The sequence below is a fragment of the Sciurus vulgaris genome (genome assembly GCF_902686455.1).
Source record: "Sciurus vulgaris genome assembly, contig: HiC_scaffold_442_arrow_ctg1, whole genome shotgun sequence".
NCBI lineage: Eukaryota > Metazoa > Chordata > Mammalia > Rodentia > Sciuridae > Sciurus > Sciurus vulgaris.
The window spans coordinates 4,814,417-4,824,206 of record NW_027632595.1 but is presented as its reverse complement, the minus strand read 5'-3'; the positions used below and the strand labels follow the sequence as shown (position 1 = coordinate 4,824,206).

The window sequence follows — 9,790 nt, the reverse complement described above, 5'->3', positions numbered from 1 at the left end:
TTTTTTTTTTCCCCTAGAATTTTCTGTTTGGATCCTTTTTGCTCTTTTAGGAACTCTGCACTTTAGGTTCTTTTCCCCTTTGTCATGGCTGTGAGCACCCACCATTTGATAACTAGAATATTTGTGCCTAGACTTGGAAATCTATAAAGGGCATCATTTAGTTGACTGTTCAGTTTTTGTGCTATGTTTTGTAGTTGTGGTGACTGTGCTTTCAGGACAACTTCTCAAGTGGGAGAGCCAGTGATTCCCAGATTGCTCCACTCCACAGTAGTCCTTCAAAATGTTTCCTTAGCCTAAAAGCAACAATTTATTGCTTCTCTGAAAACCTTTCTTTCAATTGAAGGAGTTACAGAGAGAGGTCAATTGTGTTCCCCCTAACAGAAAAGACAGATGGAGCTGACAACAATGTGATTTCCATCCTAATATTTCTAATAACTTAGGAGTGTCAGCATAAATATATTTAATTCTTTCTGGTAGGCTGCTCAGGGGTGAAATAGAAAAATGGAGGGATTGAGGCAATTGGGGGATATGTGTGAGGCTTTAAAGAGAAATTAACTTTATTTGACAAAGCAGTAGTACATGGAATTTGGATGCTATGGTTTATTCTTTTGGATCCCAATTGAGAACATCATCATAGAGGGAGATGTAAGAGTGGTTGAAAGGGGCATTTCATGGGGCTTTTACTCCATTCCTTTCTTTCCTCTCCTACTTCAGAACTTCTTCCTCATCATGTGATCTGTCTACACAGCTATCTGTATTTACTTCATTAAAGTTTTCCCAAAGTGATTGACCTCATTTTATTTTTACCCCTTTTCCTATATCGATGACTCAGGATTTAAGTACATTGTATTTGTGAAACCATGACTGAAGTCATTGGTGTCCTGAATTAAAGCCAAATTGTTCTCTGTGAATTGGGGCCTGTTCTGGGTCATTCTTTCCCTCACACCAATCTTGCCATTTGGCAAAAAAGAAAATGGTTCATATAATTCTTATGGTCCCACCCAAATATAAGGGTTTTTGACCTACCCATTTCTTCCCTCTGTATTTTACTGAAGCCTCTTCAAACTATAATTTTAATTGTTGTTTTGCCTCTTTTATTGGTAGTTCTGCTGTTTTACTTAAAGCCATCAACCTTTTCTCTAGTCAGCTGCATTTATTCCTACCACAGAGCTGTCATGTCATAAGTGGAAGTTCTTTGCTTGAAATGTTGGAGTTTAGTAGTTTGTGGCTTTCAGATTCTAAATGAAAAATCCTAAGTTGTAAAATAATTGATAGAAACAGTGACAGTGGGGCCTCCATTGAATGCCAGCCTTTTTCAGCAGATTAATTCAATGGTTCTCAATCTTATTTATGTATTGGAATCACCTGAGATTTTTTTAAGTACTTTAAGAAAAATTTGCATCATTTACAATGTAGAGAGAACAGTATAATGAACCCTGTGTACCTCTCACCAAGTTTAGAGATTGATCAAAGCATGAATGAATGTATATCATCCATACCCTAATCTACTACTCCTCCACCAATTTTTTGAAGCAAATTCCAGACGTTATAACAAATTATGATGTACCTCAAAAGATGAGTTTTTTTCTCTATTTTAACATAATCACAGTCTTATCTGGGATGATTTTAAAAATAGATTCCCAGATCCTATGTCTGAATCAGAGTCTCAGGTTATTAAGCATATGCAAAAATTCCTGTCTAATGCAGCCAGTCTGACAGAATGCATTGCTTTTAGAATATGAATACTAGGTTTTCCCTTGTGCTAATTCATTTTAATATTGTAAAAGCCTCTTTGGTTTTCTATTTTCAGATTTTTCTTCCTTTTAGTGAATTATGTAATTTGTGCTTCTGGGGCTGGAACCTAAGGCCTCATGCATTGTAGGCAAGTGTTCTACCACCGAGCTACATACCCAGACTTTGAATTTTATTTTAGATTATGTGCCTGGCTTCTCAGATTGTAGTTTTGAGGAATAGTGAGAGGTAGTATGGAATGTAGACTTTTCCATTCCCCACAACCACCACACACAAAAAAAAATCCCAAGCAAAAAAGCTAGTCTTTTTTTTTTTTTTTTCAATGCACTTTATTTTGTTTGGTAATATCTTAACAGTGTAAAGTCCTTTTTTACCTGTTACCAGTTTAAGGCAGGGCTTAGCAAAAGTTTTCTGTAAGGGACCACATGGTAAATAATTTAGACTATGTGGATAATACAGTCTTTCACAACTGCTTCCACGGTGGTGTGAAAACAGCTGTAGATAATAGGCATACAAATGAATATAGCTATTTTTCAGTAAAATCTTTATAAAAGCACCTGGCTTACTGGCTGCAGTTTGCCACCTATTGGTCTAAAGGGATGGTAATAAAAAAAAAAAAACTAAGGAGTTAATATTTTTCAGAATCCTGCAAACTTTATTTGATTGTATAAATGTTTTTGTTAAAGGAAAATATTTTTATTTTGCTGTTCGAGGTGCCAAAATTTGCATTCCTATACTTCAAATAGAATAAACCTGTCATAGGTGAGCAAGTATGATTTCATAACCACTTTTTTGTTCTAGTACTGCCTCTCACTAGCTAGTCCAACTCCTCTACCAGTAAGCTACATTCCTGCCCACAATTTCTCCATTTTATAAAATCAATGATTAGTTTTTTATTTTAATTAATTAACTGATCAATCTGTGGTTCTGGAGCTTGAACACAGCACCTTGCATAGGCTACACAAGTTCTCTGGAACTGAACTACTGCCCCAGACTTTTAATACTAAAATTTTAATGTTCCTTCTTTTTGTAACTTATTATCTAAAAGAGAGTTTATAAATTTTTTAATGAAGTTTGGTATCCTTAACTTTCTTTACAGTTGATAATTGAGGGCTGTTTTTAGTTGCTTGTGGAAAATATATACCTGACTTAAATTTTTAAAACTATAGCCATCTTTTGTTTTTATTTTCTCTCTTAGGAGGTACTCAGAAGCATGTAATAACTTCCTGCTTATGAATTAAACTGGCAGTAGGGAGTAGGGTTTTCTTTTTCTTTAAAGGGCAATCTTGAGGCTCTGAAAGGATAATTAATACATGCCAACTCAAAAGTTAGACTATAATTTATGCAGCACTTGTGCATAAGCCAATTGAACATTTTTGGTTCAAAATCAGTTATTTTTCTATGGCTTGTAAAAATCTGATTCATTCTAATTTTAAGGCTTATTTCCTTAGCTGAAGCCTAGCACTTCTCTCTACTCTAAGAAGGAGAATGATCTTTTTAAGAATTCTTGGGTCACAATTTGTTCTAGGAATAACCTACTCTACAGCTCCATGGGGACAAATAGTTTGTATCATGGCAGGTTTTGGTTGACTCCATAAAGCCCACCCAGCAGGCCCAGCCTACTGTTATCCACTGGTCTGAAGGAGGCAAAGAGGTCTTCATTTCTGGGTCTTTGAACAACTGGAGCACCAAGATTCTACTGATTAAGAGGTGAAGGTAAGTGTTTGGACTGAGGGGTCCAGGAATAGAACCTGACCTGTTATCCTTTCTAATAAGAGGGAACAGGCTGGACTTCCCATCTCTAACTACTAGATGCTTTCTTTGGAATATGTCCTATTCTGTGAACACTTAGTATCTATGGCATTGTTTTTTAACCTCATTGTGTGTCAGATGCTTTACCACTTAGAATATCATTACCTCAAGGGAATTTATAATAGCTCTGTGGGTGTATTCTTTTGGATGGTGTTACACAGGTCTTTTCTATGCTTGGAGGAAGCCTGTAACTGACAGAATCTGTTGCTGTGACTTCTGCACTAAAGCAAAATGCACCATAAAATTTGAGGTGGTAGTGTTATGTGGTACTTGCAGAGCAATGATGAATTAACTGATTATTAGAATGGCCCAGATAACCAGATATGTCATTGTACAGTAATGGCTCACCAAAATATGGAAAATACCTTAAGGATTCTTATATTCCAAATCTGTTAAAGTACTTGTACATCTGAGGGATCAGTTCTGCTACAGCAAAATTGTTATACCAAGATGAACCATTTTGGGAGATCATTGACTATTTTTTTTCTAGGCATTGGCTTAAGAACCAAAGTTGTTGGAAGAGTTGGAAACATATGCCCAAGATAATATAAAGAGATTTGATGTATACATTATTTTTCACACAAGGGACACAGTGGCTTAGAGATATGGGAAGTCATTGGTATAATACTATAATTACCACTTGGTTTTCTATATTGTCTTCTTAAAGGAACTTGATTGACCTTCTGTTTTCTACTACAGACATAATGACTTCAGTGCCATCTTGGATCTCCCTGTGGGGAGGGAACAAATATAAGTTTTTGTAGTTGGACAGTGGGTTCATGATCCATCATTTGTAAGGCTTTGATCTCCAAATGTTGCCATGACTTAGCAGTCTCATTTTAACAATAATTGCTCTCTGAATTGATGGTAGCAGTTCCCTTACCCTAAAGGATTACTCTCGATAAAAGATGGAGATGCTGTTATTGTTTGTAACTTTTACTAGACAGAGAGAGGAGGATGGGTGTAAGAGAGGGATTTGAAAAGGGAATTCAAGAATTTTTTTCTGCTTATTATTTCAGCCTATGGTTACCAGTCAGTTTGGCATGGTTAACATGTAAAGAAATCTAATTTTGAGGTGTTTGATGCTTTAAAACTAGATTCTATGGAAAGCTCTGAGACATCTTGTCAAGGTAATTTCATAATATTTGCTCTTTTGCCTTGTTTTTCTTGTAACACAGAAGTGGTTTTTAAATTTCCTTCTTTAAAGTAATCTTTTAATTTTGTTTTTTATTTCCATTTCTTCTCAGGAATCTTCTGAATCCTTTATATATGTGCACATATTTCTTATATAAACATTTAGATCCTATTCTTTATACCAAAAAGTCTCAGTCTAGTGTACTTTAACTTTTTAACCAAGTATCTGCAGTAAGATATTTATTTTGCATTGCAGCCCAATAAACACATACAGATATACAGCAGTGTAATATTTGGTATAATGTTTGCCTTTATTCCCTGTGATGTATTCTTTTGTTTTTTAAAAATATTTATTTATTTATTTACTTATTTATTTTGGTACTGAAATTGAACTTAGAGACCCTCTACCAACTGAGCCATAACCACAACCCCTTTTATTTTGAAACAGGCTCTCACTAAGTTGCTGTGACTGGCCTTGAACTTGAGATCCTCCTGCCTCAGCCTTTTGGGTCACTGGAATTACAGGCCTGTGCCACAGCACATGGCTGCTATTGTATTCTTTACAGCCCATTAGTGGGCTCTAGCCTATTGTTTGAAAACTCTTTCTAGTAATATTTCACGTTTTCCATTGACCTTTGGTGGTATCACCCGGCAGAGATATGCCTTGTTTCTCTTACTACTAACTCAGCTTAATCTGCCACTTTGATAAATCAGTTGGCAGTTCTGTAGTTTTATGAGACATTACAAGTATAGTAGTCAATGGGTAAAAGTAGCTTAAAAAACAACCACACACACAATATCAGGCAATTCTTTTGAATATAATCAAAATTTTGTAAATTTTAGGTTTAAAAAATTCCCTGGTATGGGAAAAGATCTCTATATACTTTTTTTTTTTTGCAGTGCTGAGGATTGAACCCAGGGCCTTGTGCTTGCAAGGCCACTGTACCAGCTGAGCTATATACCCAATCACTTTTGTTTCCTATAATATTTTTTTAAAGACCTTCACCTCTACTTAATTTACTGTCAGTAATGCAGGTATTCTCCAAACCACATTCATAATTACTGTTTTGCTACTTTAGAGTAAGAGCTATGCCTATCTAAGGAACTGTGCATTGTATTTACACTGAGTATTCTCACTTTGAGTTCAAAACCCACCTGTGCTACTAAGTAGTTTTACCATTGTGGACAAGGCCCTCAATTCTTTTGGTTCTGTATTCAATAACAGTGAAATCAGTGGTTGGACTCAGTGTTTCTCAGCAATCACAAGTTCTGAAGTGCAACATATTAATAAATAGCAGGGCATAAGTGTACCATGTTGTTTCTAAAATGACATGGTATAATAATTATTTAGGAAATTTTGGAGATTAATGTTTTCATTATATTAGCTCCCAAAGTTAAGCTAGACATTCTTTTTGACTGGTGGACAGAGATTTAAAAGGGTGTAAAGATACCAAATTAAATTTTGAGGCCACTGGTAACTATATTTTTGCATTATATGATTCTGGCAAAGCAACCAATGAATAATAGTCAATAATAACTCTACAGAGAGAAGACGAGCATACTTCTGATATTTATCACTTCCCTCTTTTACCTAATTTCCCAATCCATTCTGGTAAGCCTTAGAATACATTTTTATTAGGTTTTAATTTGCAGTAAATTTAATGTAGCCAGTTACTTAACCAATTTGTATTTTTTTGGATGATGATGATAAGGAAATTAAAAAAAAACAAAAAAGTATTCTGTGTACTTCCCAGCAGTGTTTTCTGGATTACATGACATAATAATTGTATGTACTTTGGAAAGTTTTTAAGATATTGTAAAATATCCCTGTATTTATTAATTTTGCTTTTGCTTCATATATGTTTAACTGAAATTGGTTCTTTAAATGAACTATTATAATCTTCCACTGGAGACTATAAAACATTTTTTTAATTAAAAAAAAGATTTTTTATTTTCTTCTAGGATGCATTTTTCCATTTTTGAAGTATAATTTACATACCATAAAATTCATCCTTTTAAATTGTACGGTCTCATAATGTTTAGTACATTCAGAGTTGTGCTACATTACCACTAGTTCCAGAGCATTTTTATTATCCCCAGAAGAAAACCTGTACCCATTTGCAGTCACTTTCCATTCCTTCGCCTAACAACCACAAGTCTACTTTCTGTCTTTATGGATTTGTCTATTCATGGTGCTTTTTGTGAGACTCACTTAGCTTAATGTTTTCAGGGTTCATTCATATTGAAACATGTATCTATTTATGACACAATAATATTCCATGGTATTGACATACCATTTTGTTTGTTATTTATAGACATTTGTATTGTTTCTGTTTTTTGGTACAATAAACATTAACATACAAGTTTTCATGTGGGCACATATATCGTGGATATATAACTGGGAATGTAACTGTTGGGTCACTTGGTAAATTTCTGTTTAACTCTTTGAAGTGGCTACACTCTTGTAGATTCCCACTATCAATAGGAATATTGTAGTTTCAAAGTTCCAACTTCTCCATCTTTGCCAGTATTCATTAGTTTCACATTTTAATTATACCCATCCTAGTGAATGTGAAACATCATCTTATTGTGGTTTTGATTTGCATTTCCCTAATGACTATTACATACCTCTTATTCCTATTGCTGCAGTCATTGTAGTATCAGAAATCTTAGAATTTGTAACCTTCTTATGTGTTGCTTGAGTGGGGGGAAAGTGAAATCTAATTTCTTCACATTGTTTGAAAGTTTGCAAGGCCCCTTCACATCCATTATCTCTTTAGTTTCCTCAATAACTTGAAAATAGGGCAAGGATTCTTTTTATTTTTATGGATGAGGAAACTGATTGTGGTAAAGGCATTTTTCAAGGTTGTGAAGCTGATAAATAGGGTAGCTCTTTCCTTAGCTCAAGTCTATGACCCCTCTCCTCTTCATGGAATCTTGTTGCCATGTTAGGCAGCTTTTTCCTTGCACTACTTCACACTTGTAGACCCAATGGGTTAAAAGTTTTGATCCATGACTTCTATATTTAATATTAGTGGCCATATATTTTTCTTTGCATTGTCCTAATTTTTGTACTTTTCCTCACATTTGTGGAAACATCTTTTAGATCTTTCCAGCTCACCCCCTGGGCCTTATGGTCAAGAAATGTATGTATTTTGATCTGAAGAGAGATTCAAATCCCCACCCATCCTTCTTCCTCATGCACTCCAAGTTATTCTTAACAAGGACACTAATATTTCTGTAAGTATCCTGAGAATATTCCTGGAGGATCTGGGAAATGTGGGATTAATTTGGCCAAAATTCAGTAATCCTAGAGGCTTGGATTACTATAAAGGTATATTGGGATTATAAATTATATACATAGGAATAGCACTATAGACTCCATTTTATCAAGGCTGGTTTGTTAGCTTATTCAGGAACTAAAATCAAAGCTTATAGTTGTCTCTGTTCCTGAAAAAAATCAGGACCACAGTGTGTTCTAGAACCAATTTCTGAGATTTCTATTCAAACATGAGATAAGGAATACTTATTTGGGGGTATACAAAAGAGTTACACTTTTTGCTTACATATAATTGACTTCTGTATTCATTCTCATTGATTCTCACTAAGATTACTTTTGCCATTTAATATAAATCTTCCATAGTTGTTGTAGGTAAGATTTTTTTTAGCTCCATTAAGATTAGCAGGTCTTGATGCTTAGGGTTTTTGCCATGAACTGAGAATTTTCCAAATTTTCTGTAATAAGAATGTATTATTGACACATACTGGAGTGGATACACTATTGAAAGAAGATAAAGATAAGATGTTCTTAACAGTCCCACAAAGCTCTGAGAAAGAGTAATTTGATGGTTTGTCCATACAACTAATGTTATTCTTTTAAATTTTTGGTCTATTAGGGTGATCAAACCTTACTTCCTGAGCCCACCCATGATATGCTGAACCATCTCTATGCATTATCTATTAAGGCAAGTGGTGTCCTTGGTTCTACATATATCAGCTACATGAAAGGTTAGGGGTAACATGTTGTACAGTTACTTCATTTTATCTGAAAGTGACAGTAATGGTTAAGAAGAACTTACTTTTCAGTGAGTGGGTCATTTGTTTTTAATTTCATTCTCTGTTTCTGTGTTCTGGCTAACTGACTTGTCCTGTGATTTAACAGTCTATTTTATTTCCCAGTTTCATTTTGGATGGCTAGAACATTTATACCACCTACTTATTTGAGTTCATAGCAGTAAGACATCATTTGCAGAAAGTCAGGTTTAGCTTCTAGTTCAAAGAATAATTGAATGTGATAGTAAGACTTCTTTCTCCCATTTTAAATGTGGAATTGAGCTACTTTTAGGTGCCACTATTGTATATACCCAAATGCTTGCTTCTGTCCTATATAGTAGGTAAAGGAGAAATGTGACCAGATTTTCCCTGTCCCCTCTAGCTCGAGTCCTCCTTGCTTTCTCTGCTATTTTAGATTCTGGGATGAAATTTTCTGTTCTGTTCTATCTTGTCATGTCTGTGGTTAGGCTGTTAGAATAAACTTATATATTTCTGTGACTGTCAAACTAAGCTGTGATCAGAATAACCTGAGAAAGTTTGTGAGCATACAGATTCAGTGGTTGTATCTCCAAAGATTTCAAATAACAGCATCAAGATCCAGTTATATCCCCAACCATTTTTGTGTTACTTTTACTTTGAAACAGGGTCTCACTAAGTTTGAGGCTGTCTTTGAACTTGTGATCCTCCTGCCTCAGCCTCCCAAGCCACTGAAATTATAGCCATGCAGCACCATGCATTGCACACTACTTTTATTTTTTAGATGTGTGTAGCTAGATTACGTAAATTGTTGGTAGAGCAACTGTAATAGATTATATAGTAATATAGAAAATTTAAAAATATATTTTTGAATTTCAGTTTTATAATTACCTTTTGAGCTATTATTTTTGAAACCTGTTTTACAAATAAACTAAGGCTCAGAGAAGGTCAAACTGCTAATAATTAACAGAAAGGACTGAGGTTCAGTCTCCTTACCCTAATGCCCTGTTATATCCTCTGAGTCATCATGCCAGGTTTACCAAATAGGTCTGTCTTTGACCTG

General features: G+C 34.8%; 1 pseudogene across 1 annotated transcript in view; it reads left to right on the top strand.

Moving 5' to 3' along the window:
- LOC306652683 (5'-AMP-activated protein kinase subunit beta-2-like) overlaps positions 1–9,790 on the top strand; it is a 1,102,880-nt pseudogene that overhangs the window by 1,048,331 nt on the left and 44,759 nt on the right. Inside the window, exons 2-6 of the transcript in view lie at positions 3,317–3,462; positions 4,264–4,357; positions 4,584–4,694; positions 7,805–7,938; positions 8,595–8,663. The product of the transcript in view is annotated as a 5'-AMP-activated protein kinase subunit beta-2-like (transcript). The remainder of the gene's footprint in view (positions 1–3,316; positions 3,463–4,263; positions 4,358–4,583; positions 4,695–7,804; positions 7,939–8,594; positions 8,664–9,790) is intronic.